Source organism: Cynocephalus volans, chromosome 3 (genome assembly GCF_027409185.1).
Source record: "Cynocephalus volans isolate mCynVol1 chromosome 3, mCynVol1.pri, whole genome shotgun sequence".
Lineage (NCBI taxonomy): Eukaryota > Metazoa > Chordata > Mammalia > Dermoptera > Cynocephalidae > Cynocephalus > Cynocephalus volans.
In genome coordinates, this window is record NC_084462.1 from 150,711,432 (window position 1) to 150,723,309 (window position 11,878).

At 39.8% G+C, this 11,878-nt stretch overlaps 2 non-coding genes across 2 annotated transcripts; both read right to left on the bottom strand.

Moving 5' to 3' along the window:
* Positions 1–3,377: 3,377 nt before the first annotated feature.
* On the bottom strand, positions 3,378–3,488 carry LOC134374211 (U6 spliceosomal RNA). The gene has a single exon (XR_010023081.1). It is a non-coding gene; the product is annotated as a U6 spliceosomal RNA (small nuclear RNA).
* A 2,869-nt stretch (positions 3,489–6,357) lies between these two features.
* Positions 6,358–6,485, bottom strand: LOC134374481 (small nucleolar RNA U89). Its single transcript, XR_010023323.1, has one exon. It is a non-coding gene; the product is annotated as a small nucleolar RNA U89 (small nucleolar RNA).
* Positions 6,486–11,878: the final 5,393 nt, after the last annotated feature.

Below are 11,878 nucleotides of genomic sequence, written 5' to 3' on the forward strand. Positions count from 1 at the left end.
GCGAGCGCAGCAACGCTCCCGCTCCCGCCGTGGGTTCGGAGCCTATATAGGAATGGCCGGTGCACTCACTGGCTGAGTGCCGGTCACGGAAAGGACAAAAAAAAAAAAAAAAAGATGGCTGAATTAGAGATTCTGGAAGTGGCACAGTTACAGATGATGACAGGGACCAAGGAGTGATGGAAGGAGTGGGTTGCCCAGGAAGAGTTAAAGAGAAAGATGTTAGGGCCAGCCCGCGGCTCACTTGGGTGAGCGTGGTGCTGACAACACCAAGTCAAGGGTTAAGATCCCCTTACCAGTCATCTTTTAAAAAAAATAAAATAAGGAGAAGGATGTTGAGGAGATCAAGGAATGAACAGCCAGGGCACTGAATCATCCTTTGATTGATGAAGTCATCTAGGACAATGGCAGGGCTTGTGGTGGAGAGAAATAACAGGCCAACGTCTTTGCTTGACTGAGCAGGGAGTTACAGGGAGGGCAACAGATAAAAGCAATGAGATACAGAAAAGAGTGGGACAGGTGAGTGGCGTAGACCTCAAAGTTGGCTTTTCTTTTCTTTCTTTTTTTTTTGTTCTTTTTTCTATTTTTTTTTTTTCAGGTTTTCTTTTCTTTTTTTTCAAGTTTTTCCTTTTTTTTTTTTTTCCATAACTTTTTCTTTCTTTTTTTTTGGCGGCTGGCCATAATGTTACAAGGCTGTCTTTTTCTTTTTAAGTATAGACGAAAGAATAATAGTCTGGAGACAACAGTGGTTAGCAAAAGAATAACAATCCCACCTCTGTTAAAGGAATGTTAAATAAAAATTATAGAAGGCCATTGTTTTGGACTAAGTTCCTAAACTAGGTCCCAAAAGACCCAGACTAAAAACCAAAATGGAGTCACCCCTTCTACATTCCATGTCACTTAGGCTATGGTCTGACCTTCTGAGAAGTCAGGAGAAAGGTAACAGCTAATTTCCCCAACAAGCCAGTTTAAATCTCCAATAGGTATGATAAATGAAGTTCCCTCTGCGTTAGTCCTTACACAAAACAGATAGCCTGAAGTAGCCTGATGATATTTTTCTATTGTTCTGTCTTCCTGTCCCCACCTTTCAAGGAAAGTAACTTTGAAATGACTGATCTACTTTTTGTTTTGTTTCTGCTTTCTTTAGCCTTTTCTGCCTATAAAACCAACCTCCTCTGCTTGGCTCATTGGAACACTTACACTGTTTTATGAATAACGTGTTGCCCAATTCTAGAATCGCAATAAAGCCAACTGACATCTTCAACTAAATTTGTTGTAATTTTGTTCTTTGACAGGAAAAAAAATATTTTAAAAAGGAAAAATCATGGCTCTCATTCAGATGTAAAATTAAATATGTTAAAGATTTTAGTTAAATCACTATTAATGAGAGGACTAGTAAGACATTCAAAGGGGAATCCACATTTTTATATATATATATATATATATTTTTTTTTTTCTTTTTCTTTTTAAAGATGACCAGTAAGGGGATCTTAACCCTTGGCTTGGTGTTGTCAGCACCACGCTCAGCCAGTGAGCTAACCAGCCATCCCTATATGGGATCCGAACCCGGGGCCTTGGTGTTCTCAGCACCGCACTCTCCTGAGTGAGCCACGGGCCGGCCCTATATTTATAGATCAGGAATATTGAATTGAGTTTGAGCAGGTAGGCAAACTGGCTCTTTCCCACAGCAGGGGAAGCAAGTCAATTGAACTTCCACTGAACAGAGTTGATTTGCATGTCTATAGACAAGAATTATTTTACATTGTTATCAGTTATCTACAATTTATAGAGTTGTAGAATACCTCAACAAAGGCAATAAAGAGCTAGAATCAGATACCTTGGAAGGGTCTGCTCTAACGTATGTATAATTTTCCACTGGAAACATCAGTTATATTTTAGCTTATTCCAAATTTCATTACACTTCTCATCCCTGAGATATGTGGAAACTTAGAGTATAAAGAGCCATCATCTAAGTGGGTAAAGGGAAAATGCTGTCTTTAAGAGAAAGCCATAGAGTGCAGCCTTATAATACCAAGGTCAGGGGTTCAGGTCCCCGTACAGGCCAGCCACCAAAAAAGAAAGAAAAAGAGAAGAGAAAGAGAGAGAGCCAGATTTTTATAAAGATAAGAAATTGGAGAAAACGCTTGAGAATGGCAGGGACTTTTGCAGGTTATGGATCATTAGCACCAAAGAGCACGGTGGAAGAGTTTGGATGGAGAGGGAAGGTAGGCTGAGGCTGGGAGAGGCAATGATGCAGAGTATTATAGGGATAAAAATACATTAGAATGGTGGTTCTCAATGGGGAGGGAGAAAGATGTTTCCCTCTCTTAAGGTTGTCAGATAAAATGCAGAACACCCAGTTGAATTTAAATATCAATAAACAATTTTGTTTTGTGGAAGTATGCCCTTTTTAAAATATTTTGCTTTTTGTTTTGCTAAATTTGGCATCCTTACTCTAAAGGGGCATTTGTCAATGTCTGAAGACATTTTTGAATGTCACAACTGTGTGTAGTGAGGGAGTGGGGTGCTGCTGCTCCTGGCATCTAGTGGGCTGAGTCCTGTTAAATACCTTACAATGCACAGGACAACTCCCCTCAACAAAGAATTATCCAGCCCCAAGTGTAAATAGTGCCCAGGTTGAGAAATGTGCATTTGAACAATGATATCTAAATTGTATTATCAAAGGGGCTGGCCAGAGAGCATACTTGGGAGAGCGTGGTGCTGAAAACACCAAGGTCAAGGGTTCTGATCCCCTTACAGACCAGCTGCTAAAAAAAAATGTATATTATCTTATTACTAATAGATCTGCAACATAACCAGTGCCATTTTAGACAAGCCCAAGTACAAAGTGGTGCCGTCCACCTCCTCCCCTCCCCTCCACTATCCTCTCTTACAAGAAGCCTCATGGTTTCGGAGAAAATGAAATTTTCCACGTTTCTGCATGCGCAGAGCTCTCTATTCCCATGACCTAACTCAATCCCCACCCTGGAATTACGTCACCCAGCTCTTGGTGCCAACATACCAATATAAGCTCCCACCCCCCTACGTTAAGGGCTGTCTCCCATTTTCAGGGCAGCCCTGGGCTGTCCTCCATTTTGAGTACAGCCTGGAAGATTTCTTTCTTTAATAAAGCTTGAATGAACAGTACCTGGCATCCCGACTCACTTTCTTTCAGTCACAGGCTGGCCGGTTATCTCAGTTGGTTAGAGAGTGGTGTTGGTAACACCAGTGTCAAGGGTCCTTATGGCAAGCTGCCAAAAACAAACAAACAAAAACTGTATTATCACAAATCATCCTTTAAACAAATTTTAATATGCACCCGATGTTATTTACATATTATGTACATGTAATACAGTCCTATATATACTTTTCTTTTCTTTTCTCTTATGGAACACTTCATGAATTCGCATGTCACCCTTGCCCAGGGGATATATTTATCCTCTCTGTATCATTCCAATTTTTTTTAGTGTATGTGCTGCCAAAGCAAGCACCTATATGCACCTTTCTAATCACAAAAATGTTCAAAAATTAAAGTTAAAGGATGAGATAACACTGAAATAAACAAAATATTTTAAAATATAAAATTTCACTGGGGCTGGCTGGTTAGCACACTTGGGAGAAAGCATGGTGCTAGTAACACCAAAGTCATGGGTTCAGATCCCCATACAGAACAGCCACCAAAAAATAAATAAATAAAAATAAAATCTTTAAAACTTTATTCCCATACTGGTCAGCTGCCAAAAAGAAAAAAGAAAAAAAGGAAAAGTGTTGTTTATTATCTGTACAAAAAACCTCTTTTTTTGTTCCGACTAACTTTTCCTTAAAGACCACTTTGATTGACTATGCTTTATTTTTGAAGTAGTGCTTTAATAACCGAGTCCCAGCACCAAAAAAAAAAAAGAAAGAAAGAAACAGTTGTTTATCACACTATAATACTATGATTTCAAAGGTTTGTTTCTATGATCTGCTTACTTCATTACTTGGTTTTAATAGAAATAAATCTGACAAAAGTATAAAGGGTCCATGGGGCCGGCCCGGCCCGTGTCTCACTCGGTAGAGTGCGGTGCTGATAACACCAAGGCCACGGGTTCGGATCCTATATAGGGATGGCCGGTTTGCTCACTGGCTGAGCGTGGTGCTGACAACACCAAGCCAAGGGTTGAGATCCCCTTACCGGTCATCTTTTAAAAAAAAAAAAAAAAAAAAAAAAACAAAGTATAAAGGGTCCAAATGGAAGAATAGTTGGCTGTGCTTACACACTAATTAAATTAATTCTTCAGTTCTATTTACCAATTTTGAAAAGGTTTTTATTGAAATTCAGCTTGTTAATTTTTATCTTCCATGATATCGATCAGCTACATTCGCAATTAATTAGAAGACATTAAATGATATTTTTAACAAATGTATTTAAAATCTACTGAATCTCACTTTTTCTTCTTTTACTTTTTTTAAGGTTCTTAAACACAGTAGAAAACTGTTCCAAAGTTTGTGTTTTTTTTGGTGGCTGGATGGTATGGGGATCCAAACCCTTGACCTTGGTGGTATCAGCACCATGACCTCCCGTTTGAGCTAACTGGCCAGCCCTCAAAGTTTTATGTGTGCAATTATGAGCTTTTTTATGAGACGTACTGTATTTATGTATCTTTTGGCAACAAAACACACACCAAAATGGAAACACTTCCAAATATTATTCTTCCATATTATTTTGCAATAACTTTCAAAAAGCAGTTGTTTTCTCACTTGTGAAAATATCAACCATACCTTGAGGGAACAGAGTTTTAAAATATTGTTTCCTAGTATCTGTAAAATAGCATACGACTGACAGCAACCTTATATCATCAAAAATGTCAGCAAAGTTCAAATGCCTGTCTTTTTGTAAAAGAAAAGTGCAAGTTATTTAAAGATTTGACAATTATTTTAATAGTCTGACAAGAAACATCTGGCAAACCTCTGAGTGAAGCCAAATATCTTCATCATCAATTACCATTTCATCATAGACTACTGTATTATAAAGATTCTGCTATTATTTCTACAATAATTAACACATTGGTGTCATCCCATAAACAAAAAAAATACAAGGGGTCTTCAAAAAGTTCATGAAAGGGCCGGCCCGTGGCTCACTCGGGAGAGTGTGGTGCTGAGAACACCAAGGCCCCGGGTTCGGATCCTGTATAGGGATGGCCGGTTAGCTCACTGGTTGAGCGTGGTGCTGACAACACCAAGTCAAGGGTTAAGATCCCCTTACCGGTCATCTTTAAAAAAAATAACAAATGTTCATGAAAGATTTATATTATCTTTTAATTCCATATTTTCCATGACCCCTTTTTTTTTTTTGGCTGGCCGGTGTGGGAATCCAAACCCTTGACCTTGGTGTTATCAGCACTACGCACTACTCAGTGAGTTAACTGGCCAGTCCCTCCTCGGCCTTCTTGAAGCACCCCGGTATAATATGAGGGAGCACCATTATCGTTCCATCTGCACTGTGGAACTCCTATGTCTCTCTTAAGACATCAGAATGACTCATAACCAGCTGGCATACAGACCAAATAAGGATGCTGGCATCTATCTGTACTTAGTATTAGCAAAGCTGAATTACTTTCTTTTTTTTTTTTTTTTACATTTAAAAAATAGAAATCTAGCGTTGTCTTCCAGCACTCTAATGGATAATCATGCACACCCTGGATGTGCTCATCCCACTCCACTGTGGGACCATTGTATTAGAGGATGGGGTAGCTTGGGACCATTTCCACTTCATTCCAAAAGAATGTTGAGACATAGACAGGGTCAGAACGTTGAAGTCAGAGAGGTCTGGGTTAGGACTTCCTAAAATGGCTCCGTCATTTATCTGCTGTGCTGTCTTGTATAAATTACATAATCACTGTGCTTCTGTTTCTACATTTGTAAAGTGGACTAATATTGTAAAATGGAGATGATAACACCTCATGGGAGTGAGCAAGGATTAAATAAAATAATTTTGTTATACTGCCATAATATCTTTCTTAAACCCTTGGGAATTGAGCACACTTCCCAAGTGCTTGCCCCGACCCTTGACCTCCACCACCCTTCACGAGGATCATGGAGACCATCAGCTGAGAACTCTTTCAACTTCAGGTTTCCCTACCACAAAACTCTTATCTGAGCGCCATTTTATCCAAGAAGCATCTCATTTTATCTCCTCATTGGCCTTGTTCCATTAGTTATCCCCTCTTTCTTCTATAGATTAATCCACTCCAATGTTACTGGCCTTTCCCCCTGCTGTAGTTTCAGTGTATCCTCCAAGGTTTATGTGTTGGAAACTCAATCCCCAAAACAACAGTGTTGAGAGGTGAAATCTTTAAGAGGTGATTAGGTCATGAGAGCTCTACCCTCATGAATAGATTAATGCCATTATCTGCAACAGCAGAAATGAAGGCAAGGCCCACAATGCTATTGATCTGGCCTTACAGTGGGGAGACAGGCCTCAGGTACCCCCACTAAGACTTCAGATCATCTGCCTTAATTCTTGAGGATATTTTCACTAGGTATAGAATTCTGGATTGTCAGTTTCTTCTTTTGGCACTATTTTCTGTTCTCCATTGTTTCTGAGAGAAGTTAGTAGTAGGTATTTGGCTTACTGTTCCCATGTATGTAATAGGTCATTTTTCTCTTACTTCTTTCAAGATATTATCTTTGTCTGGTGTTCAGCAGTGTGGATATGCTACACCTAGGCATAGTTTTTAAAAACTTATCCAGCTTGGGCCGAGCCCGTGGCGCACTCGGGAGAGTGCAGCACTGGCGCTCCCGCCGCGGGTTCGGATCCTATATAGGAATGGCCGGTGCACTCACTGGCTGAGTGCCGGTCACAGAAAAGACAAAAAAAAAAAAAAAACTTATCCAGCTTGGGACTTGTTGAGATCTCTGACTATGTAAATGTATATCTATCAACAAATTTAAGAAATTTTTGATCATTGCGTCTTCAAATATTTCTTTCTGTCCCTTTCTCTTTTACCTTTCCTTCTGGGACTCCAGATCTTTTGATATTGTTTCTGATCTCTGCAGCTCTGTTCATTTTCTTCTCAATAATTTTTACTTCTGTTTTTCACATTGGATCATTTCTATTAGTTTATCTTCAAGTTTAACTGATTCTTTCTTATGTCATCTTCATTTTGCTGTTAATACCATCTAGCACATTTTAAAATTTCATATATATGTGTGTGTATACAGTTATAGATCCATGTAAAGTTATAGATATGTATATTATATACAATGTTACAGACATATATAATTTCTAGAATTTGCATTTGGTTCTTCTTTTTTTTTTTTTTTTTTTTGGTGGGTGGTCAGTATGCGGATTCAGACCTATGACATTGGTGTTACAAGGTTGCACTCTAACCAACTGAGCTAACCAGTCAAGCTTGCTATGATTCTCAAAGAGTATTAATTTTGTTGTTGTTGTTGTTTATTTGTTTTAGCATTCCATTAATTTGTTTGTTTGTTTGTTTTCAAAGATGACTGGTAAGGGGATCTTAACCCTTGACTTGGTGTTGTCCCATCACACTCAGCCAGTGAGCTAACCGGCCATCCCTATATGGGATACAAACCCATGGCGTTGATGTAATCAGCACCACACTCGCCCGAGTGAGCCATGGGCCAGCCCAATGCCATTAATTTGGATGACTCAAATCTCAGCTCAGTTCTTTTACCTTTGATTGAGCTGCTTTGCAGTCTGCCCTAAGTATGTGTGGTTCAGGGGTTCTCCAGAAAGTTGAACAGTATTTAAACACAAATAATGTTGCTCCTTCTTCCTGGTTCTCTCCTTTCTTAGATTCCTTCTCACTGTCCAGCAGCTATCGTTTTCCCCAATTCTCTCCTCTTTTTTTTTTGGTGACTGACTGGTACAAGGATCCGAATAAGGGTCTTGTCAGCACCACATTCTACCAACCGAGTAACTGGCCAGCCCCTTACTCTGGTTTTTCAGTCCATAAGGACTGTGGGTTTTCTTTTTCTTATTTTTTTTTTTTAATTTTATTTTGTCCATATACAATGTGGTTGATTATTGTGGCCCATTACCGAAACCTCCCTCCCTCTTCACTCTCCTCCCTCCCAAGGACTGTGGGTTTTTTTTTTTGTTTTTTTTTTTTGTTGTTTTTTCATGACCGGCACTCAGCCAGTGAGTGCACCGGTCATTCCTATATAGGATCCGAACCCGCGGCGGGAGCGTCGCTGCGCTCCCAGCGCAGCACTCTACTGAGTGCGCCACGGGCTCGGCCCAGGACTGTGGGTTTTCTATCAGTGTTTTAGCACCCCGAGCAACACTGACTGAAGCATGCTGTCAAGCTAAACACCGTAAAAGTTGGAAAATTCACTCCATGCTATTGCTTTTTTTTATGTTGACTCCCTGTAAGAATCTATCTGCTTTTATTCACTCCCCAGTGCCTTCAAAGTGTTGTTTTTTGGTGTGTTTGGTCCAGAATTTATATCTGGACTAGCAGGGTCTTACTAGGACATACCGTAAGTAGAACTCCAGTAATACTTTATTAAGCTGTTTATTTTAACTAGGGACACCAAGGGCTGGCCCGTGGCTCACTTGGGAGAGCGTGGTGCTGATAACACTAAGTCAAGGGTTAAGATCCCCTTACTGGTCATCTTTTAAATAAAAAAAAAAAACTAGGGACACCAGTATCAAACAGCACTGCCAAAGATTCTTACATATTAAAACTTACTGAATATAGGGCCGGCCCGTGGCTCACTTGGAAGAGTGTGGTGCTGACAACACCAAGTCAAGGGTTCAGATCCCCTTACCGATCATCTTTTAAAAAAGAAAACAAAAAGCAAGAAAACTTACTGAATATCACTTCGTTCCTGCTGCTCATTATGATCATTGTGCCCGCATTGTGTTTTTCAGTTTTCAAATAAAAATTTTTGAATTGCTTAATAACGCAAGTAGTTTGTAGCCCCATTTGACTGTTTGGTAGTAATGGTGTCTACAACAACTGTAGGTTAGAGATGACTTCATTTGAATGCACTGAGGAACTTACATAAAGAAATTAAAAGTTCAAGTCATTAAACATTCAGTTCAGGTCACGGTCAGAGGACAAGAACTTCTATGGCAGCCCTAAAAAAATCTTTTCTTATTTCCTGTACGTGCAGACCAATCTTTCTGGAAACCAAACATAAAATTTATTTGTGCAGCTTTCAGATTATAACACTAGTTGATTTCACAGCTTGCCAAATCTCTGTAGTTAAACATAGGACATTGATTAGGAAGGGTATGACACTGAAACTTGGAATAGGGATTTTGCATTGACTCAAAGAAAGTTAAGATTCTACAGTGCTGGGGCAGGCCAGTTAGCTCACTTGGGAGAGTCTGGTGCTGATAACAAAGTCAAGGGTTTGGGTGTTTGCACTGGTCAGCCTTCCCCCTCTGCAAAAAAAAGTCTACAATGCCCAAATCTCGCTAAATCTCCAGTACCAATACAAAATAGCCCTCCTTCCCTTGCTTAAAAACACTTAAAATTGGGCCGGCCTGTGGCTCACTCGGGAGAGTGTGGTGCTGATAACACCAAGGCCACGTGTTCGGATCCCATATAGGGATGGCCGGTTCGCTCACTGGCTGAGCGTGGTACTAACAACACCAAGCCAAGGGTTGAGATCCCCTTACCGGTCATCTTTAAAATAAAAAAATAAAAAAACACTTAAAATCATTGTTGGTAAGAATGTTTATTTTCCTCAAGTTTCACTCAAACCACCCACTGATATCTGTAAATCAGAGTTTCTCAACATATTGGACTTTGTTGTGAGGAGATGTCCTGTGTGTTGTAGGATATTTAGCAACATTTCTAACCTCTACCCACTAGATCCAGCAGCACCTTCCTCTTCAAGTTTTGACAATCAAAAATGTTTCCAGACACTGCTGAATGTGCCCTGGGAGACAGAAAGATCCCCAGCTGAGAACTACTGTTCTAGATCCATAACTAGGGTTAAATCTTAGCATGTTCCACAGTCTGGGAAGAAATAATATACTTATTATTGCAATATTACTACTAATTTATATTTGCAGAAATGTGGAGAATACGTGAAAGAATGGATTCTTTCTTTCCAAGAAGGAAATAGGCCCAAAAGACAGAATTTAACACTGGATTTGGTTGAATTGTTTTGTTGCTTTTTTTTTTAAAGATGACTGGTAAGGGGATCTTAACCCTTGACTTGGTGTTGTCAGCACCACGCTCTCCCAAGTGAGCTGCGGGCCAGCCCTACATAGGGATCCAAACCTGCAGCCTTGTTGTTATTGGCACCACACTCTCTTAAGTGAGCCATGAGCCGTCCCCTGGTTGAAATGTTATAAGCATGCACTCCAACCAACTGAGATAACCAGCCAACCCTGGATTTGGTTGAATTGTTGATATGGGTGCTCTTGCCACAAATTCTGGATTTAGTGTGTTAGTTTGTGCAGCTGGACAGGGATCTATCATTACTTGGTGGGTTGACTGAAGGAAACTTTGTTTCAATAGTGGACTACTTTCAATGAATTGAGATGCATCAATAACTTTTTTGTTGTTGTTGTTGGCTGTCCTGTAGGGAATCTGAGCCCTTGACCTTGGTGTTAACACTGTACTCTAACCATCTGAGCTAACCAGCCAGCCCTGAGATGAAAGAACTTTCTGGTATAATTTAGAAGAAAAGATCCAAAAGCTGAAGGAGATAGAAATGTTGAAGTGTATCTATCATGTATGAACTGCCACCCCCTCACTATGTCATCTAAGAGGTCCCAGAAAATACTCCCTTTACTAAGGCATTGAGAAATACATTAGAAGGCTGGCTGGTTAGCTCAGTTAGAGCACAGCCTTGTAACATCAAGGTCACAGGTTTGGATTCCCGTACTGGTTAGCTGGCAAAAACAGAGAAGAACGTTAGTGGATGGACACCAGTATACTTGTAAGCTCTGTGGTGGCTGTTTTTTGTAGGTGTATATAACAAAAGGAGATGTTACAGCTGAGGTGGCTTCCATGATTTCAATGGAGATGATGGGATCCTGGAGTAGCACAGGCCAAAGACAATATGGATCAAGAGACAATGTGTAGACTCCCTTTGAGAGTACAGTATAGAAAGAAGGTGGAAAAGAATAACTTTACAGTGTAGGAACCTGACAAACATCACCTCAGAGAGTGATCAAGGCAATAATAAGTGATGCTGGTAGTATGCACCCTTGATGTGATTTGATTAGAGTTGGAATTTTATTTATTTATTTATTTATTTTTTAAAAAGATGACCGGTAAGGGGATCTTAACCCTTGACTTGGTGTTGTCAGCACCACGCTCACCCAGTGAGCAAACCAGCCATCCCTATATGGGATCTGAACCCATGGCCTTGGTGCTATCAGCACTGCACTCTCCCGAGTGAGCCACGGGCCGGCCCCAGAGTTGGAATTTTATCTTTATGGCTTTCTTTTCAAAAGCACATAATCCCAGTCTAATCATGAGATAAATATCAGTCAAATCCCAATTGAGTAGCATTCTATAAAATACTTCACCAGTACTCTTCTGAACTGTCACAGTCATCAAAAACAAGGAATATCTGAGAAACTGCCACAGCCAAGAGGAAACTAAAAAGTCATTGTGACTAAAGTAACGTGGTCCTTGATGAGATCCTGGAGTAGAAAAAGAACATTAGGTAAAAGGTAAGGTAATCTGAATAAAGTATAGATGTTAGATTGGTTCATTAATTTTGATAAATGCATCACACCAAGATAAGATGTTAGTAATAGAGAAAATTGAGTATGGGATACATGGGAACTCTCTATACTATCTTCACAAGTTTTCTGTAAATCTAAATCCATTTTAGGTTGACTAATGGTGATAAGTTCACTATTTGTGATACCACTACATCCCATTTCCCATTGACA